Raw genomic sequence first — 14688 nt, 5'->3', positions numbered from 1 at the left:
ACTGGTCTAGATTTTGATCTTTTCCTCTTATTCTTTTGCTCCATCTCTAGTTCATGAGTTTTCAGAACTCCATAAATCCCATCTAGAGGTATCATGTCGAGTTGATAGTTATCCCTGATCGATGTGACTTTAAATTCCCACTTTTCAGGAAGAGCAGGTAGAAACTTCAAGTTTGAGTCTTCAAAATCATATTTGTGACGCCCTCCAAACCCGGTCAGAAGTTTGGGGCTCACAACACACACCATAATATTTAAACCTGTATATAAAGTATTATATGCATTGACCCTTCTGTACACAACCATGGATCGCAACAGGTTAAAGTATGAAAACAAGGCACAACCTTAACTTTTATTACATCGCATCAAAACCCAACTAGTTCAACTTACAATTGCTAATGATATCGTTGTTACAATCTTGCATAACCCACCTACACTATAAAGCTTCTGCTAGCTCGATCCAATTTAACCGGAAACCCTAGCTCGCACACTGGACAGGAAATCCTTGTTATGAACAAATTTTCCTTTTCAACTGTTGAAAACATAAAATTTTGCAAGAGTGAGCTTACTAGCTCAACAAGTAATAATAGCAGCAATTGAGGGTAAACAATCACCAATTGAAGTGATTCAGAAGAATCAAGTTTCTGAATAAGCAATGATTAGAATTGGATATTCACTTTTCATTTTAAAAACCAAGGTTAGGCTGCTGATCAGTCACGCACTAACCCCGAGCAAGGCTCCCGGCTTTGCTCTATATACTGGATCCAAGACACGCATTGGCCTATTATGACCACGAATCTGGTGTGACCAAGAATCTGGTCCACATTTATAAAACCATCCAATTCTAAAACAATTCAATATAATAACCAATGTAAATCAATAAGCTGAATCATAAACAACATTTATCTTGAAGCAAAGGGTGATTCATAACACCATGAAGGTATAACAGGGAATTCAAAAAGATTGGCTTTCAATCAAGGAAAGATTTAGAAAGTAGAAGACCAAGGGTTCAAGGGTTCCAAGAATTGGTCTTCTGTTAAACAAGGAATAAGGGTTGGTATGTCAAGCAATTCAATATCAGAAATTAGTATGTGGTGGATATGTATTTGTGGAGTAGTATCGTATGTGTATGGCTCGTATCTGGGAATTCAACAATCAATGGTTTATGAAGAACAAGGCTTATGGCTCAAGATCAAGAAGAATCAGGGTTCAAGGTTAAATAGTTTAAAGCACTTGCAACATAAAACAGGAATTATTTTGAATAATAGCGACATGTTATGAAAACAGTTCGAAAATATTTGTAATATATCTTGAAGAGAAGTTCAGAAGTACTTGCCTTATCATCGACGATTTCCACTTTACTTGTACTCATCTAACAGTTTTACTCATCAACCACTTTTCTTCTCTTTCTATGCCTTACTTCTATTTATAGATCACTGTTTTCCTTTTCTATGCCTCGCTGAATCTGCTAGGCATCACAAGTATCTATCAATTATTCATACTCATATTATTCTAATCGTCACATAGACGTCATAAGCTTTTATCTACCCTTCGTTTCACCCAAATCCGATTTACGGATTGAAAGTTATGAATAAAACAGTCAAACCATAACCATATAGGCATATAACGCATCAATCAGTGAACACGTAGCACATAACACGTAAGGCATTCGATCAAAATAATTTTTCAAAGAAGATTCGGGGTTAAAATGATTTTCCGGGTATTTATTACGAATTTTTGAACATTTTTCGGAATTAAAACGAGACCCCGAATCATTTTATAATTAAATAGTAGGGTTCGAACACCCGAATCTGACTTTAAAATAATTTTATAATAATTGTCGAGCCTTAAAAATAATTTAAAATAATATTTTAAAGCTCGAAACTATTTTTCGAAAATTTTAAATCCAAATAAATAATTAAATCTAATTAAATAATCAATTAAAATTAATTAATAACTAATTAAGTTAATTAATCAATTAATATTTAAATTAATTGGCTAATTAAATAATTAATTATCAACTAAAATTAATTAATTAAATAATTAAGATTTATTTTTGAATTAAAAATAATTTTCAGAATTGAAATAATAATTTCTTTGGGATTTAAAATAATTAAAACTGATTTTCTGAAAATAAATTAAATAGAAATATAATTTCTGAAAATAATTAAATTTTTTTGTAAATTTTTAAAACTAGAATACTGAATTTGCAACTTTTGAAAACAAGTGGGGGTTAAACTGTAATTTTCCCCCTTGGTTGTCTTCTCCGGTTGCCGCCGACCAGTCGCCATTAACGGCGACTGGTGTTTTCCGGCCACCCTGTAACCAGCCCAGAACGACACAAGTTTCACAGGAATTGATGCCAAGGCTTCCAGGACCATATCTGCAGCGACAAATCGGTTGAACAATCAATGAATAAGCCGGAAATTCAACCGGAAAAATACGCCGCCGTTACATCTGATTTTTCGATGAGCCCTTTCCCGGTATCGTATGTTCATGCCACTAGTACCAATCGATTCATCTTTGGATGATGTATAACTCTGTGAAATCATTTTCAAACAATAACCCTAAACACAGACATACCCAATTCCCAATTAAGAACATTCAACCTATGAACCCTAATTTCCATTCTCCAGAATCAAACATCAATTTCCCTATGTTATTGAACTCGGTTTTTGACATATAATATACCAAATTGACCAGAAAAATATTATCTACATGATGGAATCATCAAATCATATCAACAACATCAAGAACACATTTTTATAATTTAATTCATAAATAATTCAAAATAAAATAATTAAATCAGAAAAATACCTTAATTTATGCATAAAAACGGATGATTGATTATGAAAATACTTTTCGAGAGCTTCGTTTTGATATGTTGCACGCCCGATTTGGAGTTCGATAACGCCTTCGTTCATACGTTTGATTCTTAAGAACGTATCATTTTTAGGGTTTTCCTCTGTAATTACTATATTTTTACTGGTTGTAAATGAATAAACGAATAAAATGAAATAAGAAATATGTTATTTATATTTACGAAATATTGGTTCATTCTGGATCATTTTGGATCGTTAAATTAGATGTTTAGCCGTTAAGTAAATGCAATAACGATCCGATTTGATATCAGTTTTGGATAATTATCCCAACCGGGATTTTTATAAAACACTCTATACGAAAATAATGTAATAATATCTCGTCTATCGAGAATACGGGTTTCGTTGATTCACCGAAATGATTATCATATCGAAAATCTTGCGCCGGGCCGCGCACGGGTCAAACCGTAATCCGGATCGAAAAAGTCAAAACACGAAAAATGTCCGGAATTACCAGATTAGGTTAGGAAGGAGTTTTCGGAAGAGTTTCAGGTTGTAAAAACATAAAAACGATTGAAGTCGGACGATTCCCAGCTTTATAAAATAATTTTGTAATTATTCAGAAAATAATTAATAGATTCATAAATCAATATAAAATCATTTAACAGCCCAAAAATTACCTGAAAAATACCGTAATTATCTATATTTTATTCTGGTCATAATAAAATTAACAAACTTATACTGTATCACATATAAGCATTCACATATTCACACCAATCATCAGATAATCCACCAAAAATTACATAATAATCATATAAAAATTATTTATTGATAAAAATAATTACACGCGATATCCCGGATGTTACAATATTCTTTATTGACGAGGGATAAGTCATTCAGCAACTTCTGAAATCTATTATAGATCTCAGTTAGTGATTCATTGTCCCTCGAGTCAAAGTGCTCGTATTCTTGAGTAAGCACTATCCTCCTATTTTTCTTGATAGCAGTTGTACCTTGACATTTTACTTCTAAAACATCCCATATCTCTTTTGCTGTTTTTACATCCAATGACTCTGTTGGACATAACAGTATCAAGATTGATGTGCAGGATATGTCGAACCCTAATATCCTTCATGATTGACGAGATGTCTTAGGAGTGTAGTCCTTCCTATCTTTGTCCATCATCTTCTCTGGTTCTCCTGCAACCGAAACAACTACCTTCATTGGTTTATGAGGACCATCATAGATCCTGATTAAGTATTTAGGATCTGTGGCTTCTAAACACATGGCCATCATGACTTTCCAGATTGGATATTCATGCACTTTCAAGATGGGCACCTTGATTGCTTCATACCTACTCATGTTGTTGCGTATCTGTGATGTGGCTGGGGGTTGTGGCTTCAGATCCAGATTCTGTGTTTCTTCTTCTCCTTTGTCTGACATGGCTGATCAATCTTCAGATCTTAAACTATTTGTGCGTTAACAGCAGGCTCTGATACCAATTGTTAGGCCCTTAATCAACTGTAGAGGGGGGTGAATACAGTTAATACCAGTTTCAGCTGTCTTCCACAGATGCTCTACTCAGTAGACAAACTTTTGAATCATCAATTCTTATGGAGACCCTGGCTTCATATAAACTATCATGTCTCACACCAGTCAATGTGATCTTGCCATCAGACTTACGGACAATTTCACAATATCCTCATAAAAATTGACATGGTAACTTCTATCACAGATTTGACTCACACTGATCAGATTATGCTTGAGTCCTGCAACTAGAGCTGCATTTTCAATGATGACATTTCCAATTTTGATTTTTCCATATCCCAAGATTTTTCCTAAGTTCCCATCTCAATAAAAAACGCTTGGACCAGCTGTTAGGTCACACAACACTGTAGAAAGGGGTTGAATATAGTGTTTATACAATCAAATCGATTTCGAACACAAATATGTAATAGTTTTCAAGTTTATTCAATATAATAAGATTAGTTACAAAGTAGGTTAAACTACTCTCTCAGTGATGAACAATATCACTAAGAGCTGCTAGGTTACAATGTATAATCTTTCTCGTGAATGATAACACATATAGTATAAATCCTAAGCTGTGTTTATATAGTACACAGTTACAAGATATCTTCTAATTAATATTAAATATAATTTTGTCTCCTAAAATATATCAATCAGATATTATCTTCTACAAGTCTACTAGTTGTCCAACTCTTCATGCATATCTTCCTTTGTTTTAGTCATGATCTTTTTTTGTAAATCAGTTGCATTCCTTATCTGAAGTACCTGCACTTAAGTCCTGATATAAATCCTGACGACCTTAAGTTCTGATATAAGTTCTGACTTCAGTAAGTTCGGATTTCCAGTAAGTCCTGATAAGTCCTGTTGTTAAGTTCTGAAACTAAACATAACAGATTAGACATGACATCACAAATATAAATAACACTAGCCTTCTCCTCAAATTCTGATAGCAAGGTTTTATGACCAGTCATATGTCCTGAGCATCCACTGGCCAAGACTAGAGCATTCCTCATGTCACCCTTTAATTCAGCATTGTCAGCCTCAACATTAGCATTTGTCATGAGAGCATAATTGATTCCATCATTTGAATATGATGAATCATCGCAGTTTCTCTTCATTGAGATCAAAGCTTGTTTCTCCTCAGCTCTGGGTTTTCTGCAGTTTGCTACAAAGTGTCCAAATCCATCAAAGTTGTAACATTTCTCTTTTGACTTGTCAAGTTTTCCATATCTAGATTCCTTCCAATCAGTATTTCTTCTGTTGTTCCTCTTATCAGAGTTTGAGAAACTGGAACCTTTTCTGGAAAATCTTCTCCCTTTCTTGAAGTTTCTGTAGACCATCTTCTTGAAACTTTTAACCAGGCCATTTGATCTATATCTTTATTGGCGTTATGATCACTGTCAGTGTCTGATTCATCATCAGTATTTGAGTCATCATCAGAATTTGATGATTCAGTACCTGACCTTGCAATCATGGCTTTTCTTTTGGAGTAGTTTTTCCTCCTAACTTTCTCCTTTGGCTTCTCTTCAATCTAACTTTTGATCCTTTCCTCTTAGTTCTTTACTCCATCTCTAGTTCATGAGTTTTCAGAACTCTATAAATCTCACCTAGAGGTGTGATATTAAGTTTATAGTTATCCTTATTGATGTGACCTTAAAGTCCCACTTTTTAGGGAGAGCAAGTAGGAACTTCAAATTTGAGTCCTCCAAATCATATTATTTGTTGACAAGGGATAAGTCATTCAACAACTTCTGAAATCTGTCATAGATCTCAGTTAAGGACTCATTGTCCCTTGAGGCAAAGTGCTCATATTCTTGAGTAAGTATTGTCCTCTTGTTCTTCTTTATAATAGTTGTATCTTGACACTTTACTTCTAAAACATCCCATATCTCTTTTGATGTCTTACATCCAATGACTCTATTGTGCATATGTTGTGTACTTGATGATTTCATAAACAAAACATCTAAGTAGATTTTACTTAGTGAAATTATGTAGCACTCGACGGATAAGGATTATAGTCCCGACGGATAACTCATTATAGTCCCGACGGATGATTAACTTATTATCCATCGAGTGAGTAGTGTAAGTCATATGTCATAGGCCTATTTGTATATTCGAGGATTCAACTCAACTCAAATAAGAATGTAATAAGTAAATAGTGGATCGACCGTCAGAGAGATCTCGCAAAGTAATATCTGTCAAAGGATTCAGAAACAAGGTTCATCTACAGACTTGAGGAGTTAATTCACTGGAAGAAGTTCAAGAAGTTGATCATGCCTCAGTGATATAAATCAAGATCGTGGATTTAATCAAGTGACAGAGATCTCGTCAGAGTATCATTAATTACAAGGATTTAATCTGAAGAAAATCAAAGTGTCAAAGTCAAGACATGAAGAAACGTCACGGAAGTTAGTCACTCATGAACCAGACAGTACATCGAGTGTCAACATTGAAGTGGTGGAATTGATTCATAATTTTCAGTGATTTTCAGAAGATCTGCAGAAGGATGGGTGCTGTTGAAGACTAGAATTAATTCTCTATTAATTAATTAAGTCATCTAATTCAATTAAGAAAATAAATTATATCTGCGAAGAATAATTTATTTATTAATTGAATTAATTGATTAATTAATTCTGAATTAATTTTAGGAATTTTCAGAAGTTTAATTGGATTAAATTCAAGTCTTAAATCAGCAAGACAAATGGAAATGAACTAGCATGACAATCTGGATTGTCATACCGATTGTCATGCCAAGTCATTTCCATTGTCATACCGAAAGTTACTCTAGGAGGATAATTGTCTTGCTAGTTCATTCTGATTGTCATGCTAGTTCATTCAGATTGTCTTGCTAGTTCATTCAATTGTCCTACCGAAAGTCTTGCCAGCTATAGGACTGTCATGCCAATTCAATTCTATTGGTTTGTTGATTAAAAAGAAGCAGAAGACCTTCTTTCAATAATCATCATTCAAACAGAAGAACAAAGAACAAGAAAAGCAGCCGCCTTGATGAAAGGCATATGTCATAGCCTACTCGTTTATTCGAGTATTTAACTCAACTCAAATAAGAATGTAATAAGTAAATAGTGGATCAAGCATCAGAGAGATCTCACAAAGTAACATCTGTCAAAGAATAAAGAAACATTGTTCATCTGCAGACTTGAAGATTCACTGGAAGAAGTTCAAGAATTTGATCATGCCTCAGTGATATAAATCAAGATCGTGGATTTAATCAAGTGACAGAGATCTCGTCAAGGTATCATTTATTACAAGGATTCAATCAGAACAACAAAGTCAAGACATGAAGAAACGTCACGAAAGTTAGTCACTCATGAACCAGACAGTACATCGAGTGTCAGCATTGAAGTGACGGAATTGATTCATAAGTCTCAGAGACTTTAAGAAGATTGTCAGAAGAATGGATGCTGCTCAGGGTTAGTATTAATTCTCTATTAATTAATTAAGTCATATAATTTTAATTAAGAAAATAAATTATATCTGCAAGGATTAATTTATTGATTAATTGAAATAAATTGATTAATTAATTTAGAATTAATATTAAGGATTTTCAGAATATTAATTGATTAAAATCTGTGATAATTCTAAATAAGACAACTGATTGTACTAGTATGACAATCGGTATGACAATTGATAGTCATACCGAATGTCATGCTAATTCAGTTGATTGTATTGATAGAATTATTATTTAGATTAAAATCAATTATTAATTCAGTAAAACAATTTCATTTGAACTAATATGACAATCGGTATGACAATCAATAGTCATACCGAAAGTCTTGCTAGTTCATTTTAATTGTCTTGCTAGCTCTAATAGATTGTCTCACCGAAAGTCTTTCAAGCTAAAAAGGATTGTCATTCCAGTTCTTTTTCTCTCGGTTGGATTGTTAAATAGAAGCAGAAGCAGCAATTCAACATATCAATCAATCATACAGAACAAGAGAACACAGCAGAGAACAAAAGAAAAATATTTCATCATCCATCTGCTTATTCAAGATCAAATATTCTAGTTTGTTAATGTTAAATCCAAACCACTAGAATTACTTATCTTGTTCTTGTATATCTATCTAGCGGATTAAAATCCCTAGAACTTAATCTCAAATCGCTTTTAGCATTTGATCTTTTAATTACAAAAATAGAAAAAGTTCATGTCGAATTTATTCTAAATTTGTAATAATTGATTTGAGATTAATCCCTTGTAATCGATACCGTAGTTGTAACACCTTTCAAGTTTAATAAAAGTTTTATTTAACTTGAATTTTGTTTCACAATTTTATTCCGCATTTTATTCGACGAAACGGTATTGTTTGCATTCAACCCCCCTTCTACAAACAAATTGGGACCTAACAATTGGTATCAGAGCCTTCTGATTAACGTACAAATCAAGATCCTAGACTTTTGTGTTTCTTTCACTTCTTGAATTTTTATTCACTCAAAAATTCATAATGACTACACAAAAAGTTGGAACCGTTAAAATTCCACTTTTCGATAAAGAAAATTATGTGATGTGGAAGAAGAAGATGCTACTGTTTTTACAGGTTGCTAATCCCAAATATTTGCAAGTGTTGAAGAAGGGTCCAAAGATTCCTATGGTTATTGAACCAGAGGTAATAGAGAATGATGTGGTGATCACCAAAGCGAGAACTTATGTGAAGGATCCTGAGGACTTCTCTCCTGCTGAAATAGAAGAAGCTTCCCTGGATGCTAGCCTTCAATTAATCTTAGTAGATTCCCTTAATCCCCTAATGAACAGACATGTGATGAATTGTAAAGATTCTAAACATATCTGGGAAACTATTGAGATTATTAATGAAGGCACAGAGGAAGTTAGGGAGAACAAACTAGAAATCCTAACCTCTGAGTATGAATACTTTAAATCCAATCCAGGAGAAGGAATCACTGAAGTGTTTGAGAGGTACAATGCATTGATCAATAACCTGAATATTAATGGTAAATACTATTCCATCAGGGAGGTCAACAAAAAGTTCCTTTTGACACTGCCAACTCATCTCGAACATAGAATCACTGCCATACGAGAAGCAAGAGATCTGAGTGAGATTTCTTTGGAAAGGCTCTATGGTGTGTTAAAGACTTATGAGTTGGAGCAGATTCAGCAGAAGGAGGTTTACGGGAAAGGAAGGGTGGTCAGCACGTCTACTGCTCTGGTAGCTGATGAACAACTACAACAACAACCACTATATCAACAACAATCTCAACAGTCAGACAGAATGGTACAGTCTTCCAAGGTTGAAGACAATGTTATAGTAGCAGAATTTGATTCTCCTACTACCAATCAATCAGGAGATGATTATTATTCCTTGGAAGAACTGGAGCAATTGGAGGATGAGTCAATGGCCCTGATTGTCAAGAGATTCTCAAATGTCAGATTCAAAAGGAATCCCAAGTTCAAGTACAAGTCCAACTACAACAGATTCCAGAAAGGTGGATCTTCATCCTCTAACACCAGCAGTGGTGGGTATAAAACAGGGATGGTTGATCGAAGCACCATCCGATGCTTCAACTGTAATGAGTTGGGACACTTTGCCACAGAATGCAGAAAGCCAAAACAGGCAAGGAAGAACTCTTATGATTCTAATCAGAAGAGTAAATCTGGAAGGGCGTACCTGGCAAAGGGAAGAAGTTGGGATGATACTGACAGTGAAGATGAAGAAGTTGGGAATCTTGCTCTCATGGCTAGTGATGCAAGCACCTCATCGTCAAGAAAAGAGGTAAAACTTTCTGATGCTGAAATGGTTTATCATCTAAGAGGTAACTTAGATTGTGCTCGTCGTGATAATGAATTGTTAAATCAACAAATCAAAGACCTTGAGAAAGAGGTCAATGAATTAAGACTTGTGCACATTAATCAAGATAAACTTAAAGACCAAGTATCTTTTCTAGAGAATAGAGTTGACTGTTATAGACAACTCGAAACTATTCTCAAAGACAAGATCACCGGTCTTGAGGCTAAGGTTAAAGCTTACTTTAATTCTTGTTCGAAGTCCAAAGAGTTTTACAATAAGCAAGCTGTTAATCAAACACATGGAATAGGTTATGATTACAATGCTGCTATTGGAAAATTAGGCATAAACTCCCCTCCTCATGTATGTGCTAAAGGCAGGGAAGTACCACATGTGCTTAAGGGTGTTGATGAACCCCTCTATAAGGAATCAATTGCTGAACCATTTGATGAGACCTCTTTTATTATTCAAGAAGAAATTCGTGCTGAAGATAATGCTAATGGGAAAACTGTCTCCAAGTCAAGTGTGTCAAAAGTTTCAGTCAAGGTTGTGAAAGCAACTGAGACTAACTCAGACACACATGAGTTGGATAGCACAAATGCCATGTCTACCATGCATAAGTTGCCTATTGTTAATCCTTCTCATAAAGCATGTGGTGTTCCTGATTGTATGTCTTGTGCTTTTAATCTGTTGTTTGCTTATTTTAATGGTAAGCATGCTTCTAATGATAAGACTACTCCTCGTCAGCATGTGAATAATAGAAAGCATGATAGGTCTAAGACTGCTAGTCCTCCTAAAGTTAGAAAGGAGACATTTGTGCCTAAGCCTAAACATAAATCTGATAAGGCTGTTTTAAAGGTCAAATGTTCAGTCATTGAGAATGTTGAGAATAGTGAAATTAAGAATGTTGTTTTGCCTGATAAAGGCCAATTTTACAAGTATGCCGGACCCAGCCAAGCTTGGGTTCCGAAGAAGTTCTAATCCATTTGTATTGCAGGGCATTAAACAGGTACAACCGGTAGTGTGGATTCTTGACAGTGGATCGTCAAGACATATGACCGGAGATAGAGCCCTGCTATCAAATGTGGTTGAGAAAGCTGGCCCAGTGGTTACCTTTGGAGATAACAGCAAAGGTTTAACGGAGGGATATGGCTGTTTGCAAGCTGGAAATGTTATCATTGAAAATGTATATCTTGTGCAAGGACTTGAACACAATCTGCTTAGCATTAGTCAGTTCTGTGACAACGGCTACAATGTTTTATTCGACAAGCTGAAGTGTCAGATTCTGCACAAGAAAAGTGAAAAACCCTCTTTAATGGGAATACGGAAAGGAAATCTGTTCGTGGCCGACATGAACTCTGGAAGCAATCTTGAAGTCAATTGTTTCTATGCAAAAGCATCGTCAAATGAAAGTTGGCTATGGCACAAGAGACTTTCCCATCTCAATTTCAAGACAATGAATTCTCTTGTCAAAAGAGAATTGGTAAGAGGTCTGCCTCAGCTGGAATTCTCTCCAGAAGGACTATGTGAGGCTTGCCAGAAAGGAAAGTCAAAGAAAGCAAGTCACAAAGGCACTGACACATCTTCCATAACTGGTGTTCTGCAATTATTGCACATGGATTTATTTGGACCAGTTAATATCCTTTCTATGTCAAAGAAGTGTTACTGTCTTGTGATAGTTGATGACTATTCCAAGTATACGTGGGTTTTATTTCTTCACTCTAAGGATGAAACACCACAAGTTGTGATTGATCATATCAAGATGATTGAGTTAGATTCTAACGTCCCTGTTAGAGCAATAAGGTCAGATAATGGAACAGAATTCAAGAATGCACTTCTAAATGGATTCTGTACAGACAAAGGGATTACCAGACAATTTTCAGCTCCTAGAACCCCTCAGCAAAATGGAGTGGTAGAAAGGAAGAATCGTACATTGATTGAAGCTGCAAGAACGATGTTAAATGAATCAGGTCTTCCAATGTACTTTTGGGCTGAAGCTGTCAATACTGCATGTTATACTCAGAATCGAACTCTAATCAACAAAGACTTCATGAAAACTCCTTATGAGATTTTGAATGAACAAAAACCTTCTATCAAATACTTTCATGTATTTGGTGCCAGATGCTTCGTGCTCAAGGATGGAGATGATCGTCGTGGTAAGTTCGAGGCAAAGGCATATGAGGGTATTTTTGTTGGATATGGAAGAAGATCATATAGAGTGTATATCATTGATCAACACAAAGTAACTGAAAGTGTCAATGTTACTTTTGATGACACTAAACTCCCTAGTATCCAAACTGAAGATCCTTCTGAGAAACTGAAGTTTGATGATACGTCAGATTCAGAATCAGAACATGGTCAAGAACCTGAGGTTGTTGCTGTTGAAGAACCTGTTAATCCTGATAATACTCAAGGTAATAGTGATGGAAACTCTGGAAACAATGGAGATACCACTGCTACTGACGGAGAATCTTCAAGTCAACATGGCAACAACTCAGGGGGAGATGCTGAAGGATCATCTAGTAGGACACAACATCACAATGAATTTCAAGGCGAATCATCAAGATCAAATCTTCCAAGACAGACAGTCTGGAATAAAGCTCACCCTTTTGAGTTGATTATTGGTGATCCAGATGTTGGAGTCAGAACTAGACGTGCTACTCAAAATGAGTGTCTGTTCTCAGGATTTCTTTCTGAGATAGAACCTAAGAAAATTGAAGAAGCACTAACTGATCCAGATTGGGTGATTGCTATGCAAGATGAACTCAATCAGTTTGAAAGTCAACAAGTCTGGAAACTGGTACCTAGGCCTGTACACAAGAAAGCTGTTGGTACAAGATGGGTATTCAGGAATAAACTAGATGAAGATGGTGTGGTTACAAGAAACAAGGCAAGACTGGTAGCTAAAGGGTATTCTCAAGCTGAAGGTATTGATTATGATGAAACCTATGCTCCAGTGGCTAGACTTGAGGCCATCAGGATATTTCTGGCATTCGCAGCATTTTCAAACTTTAAAGTTTATCAAATGGATGTCAAGAGCACCTTTCTGAATGGAAAGCTGGATGAAGAGGTATATGTAGAGCAACCTCCTGGTTTTGAAGATCCAGATCATATGGATTTTGTCTTCTTTCTTTTCAAGGCTATCTATGGGCTAAAACAGTCACCAAGAAAATGGTATGACACTCTCTCTGAATTTCTTATTGAAAATAGCTTTATTAGAGGTGTCATAGACAAAACTCTCTTTTCTAAAAAACATAAGAATGATACTATATTAGTCCAAGTCTATGTGGATGATATAATATTTGGGTCTACTAATGATAATCTCTGTAAGAGATTTGCTAAGTTAATGCACAGCAAGTTTGAAATGAGCATGATGGGAGAGCTGAAGTTCTTTCTTGGATTACAAGTAAATCAAAGGTTAGATGGAACATTTATTTGTCAATCCAAGTATCTCAAGGAACTCCTCAAAAAGTACAATCTAGAGGATTCTGCATCAGCAAGGACTCCATCAACTACAGCTGTCAAGCTTGGACCATGTGAAAACTCCATTAAGGTAGATGTCACAAGCTACAGAGGTATGATTGGCTCGTTACTCTATCTTACTGCAAGTAGACCAGATATTATGTATGCTACATGCCTATGTGCAAGGTTCCAAGCGGATCCTAGAGATATTCATCTCGTTGCTGTTAAACGAATCTTAAGATATCTTAAGGGAACACCAAATCTAGGTATTTGGTACCCTAAAGAATCTGGTTTTAACCTTGTCGGATATACAGATTCAGATTATGCAGGAAGTGTTGTTGATAGGAAAAGCACCTCAGGAAGTTGTCAATTCTTAGGAAGCAGGCTAGTCTCATGGTACAGCAAGAAACAGCAAACAGTTTCCAACTCAACGGCCGAGGCTGAATATATTGCTGCTGGAAGCTGCTGTGCTCAGATCTTGTGGATTAGGAACCAACTACGAGACTATGGCTCTGTATTGAACAAGATTCCTATTTTATGTGACAACACAAGTGCAATAGCCATCACCAACAACCCTGTGCAGCACTCGAGGACAAAGCACATTGACATAAGGTATCATTTTATTAGAGAGCACGTCATGAATGGTACTGTTGAACTATTTTTTGTTCCAACAGAAGATCAAATAGCAGATATTTTCACTAAACCACTTGACGAATCCACATTTACCAGATTAGTTGGTAAATTGGGCATGTTAAATAGTTTTTGTGATTAAAATTAATTAATATCTGGAATCTGTTCTTGAATGAATTTACAAATGAATTTTTCATAAATGATAAATTCATTTGCAAATTTATTTTATCATTTTATCATATTTCTTGCTTATTTCTATGTAATATACATTATCTTATCTATGTTATTTACTCTACTTGTTAATTTAAAAATATCTCAGAATATTTTATTTCCTCTAAAAATATTTTTCTATGAATTTTATTTGCTAAAATTCAACAGAAATCTATTTTTGGAATAAAAATAATTAATTCTGAAATATTGTCTTTATTTTCTGTAAAAATTTTAAGTATTTATTTCAGTTTTACTATTTTGTAATAAAGTTTCAGTACATTAATAGTT

The sequence above is a fragment of the Apium graveolens genome, chromosome 8, assembly GCF_009905375.1.
Source record: "Apium graveolens cultivar Ventura chromosome 8, ASM990537v1, whole genome shotgun sequence".
NCBI lineage: Eukaryota > Viridiplantae > Streptophyta > Magnoliopsida > Apiales > Apiaceae > Apium > Apium graveolens.
The sequence above is the reverse complement of the archived record's forward strand: the minus strand, read 5'-3'. Positions refer to the sequence as shown.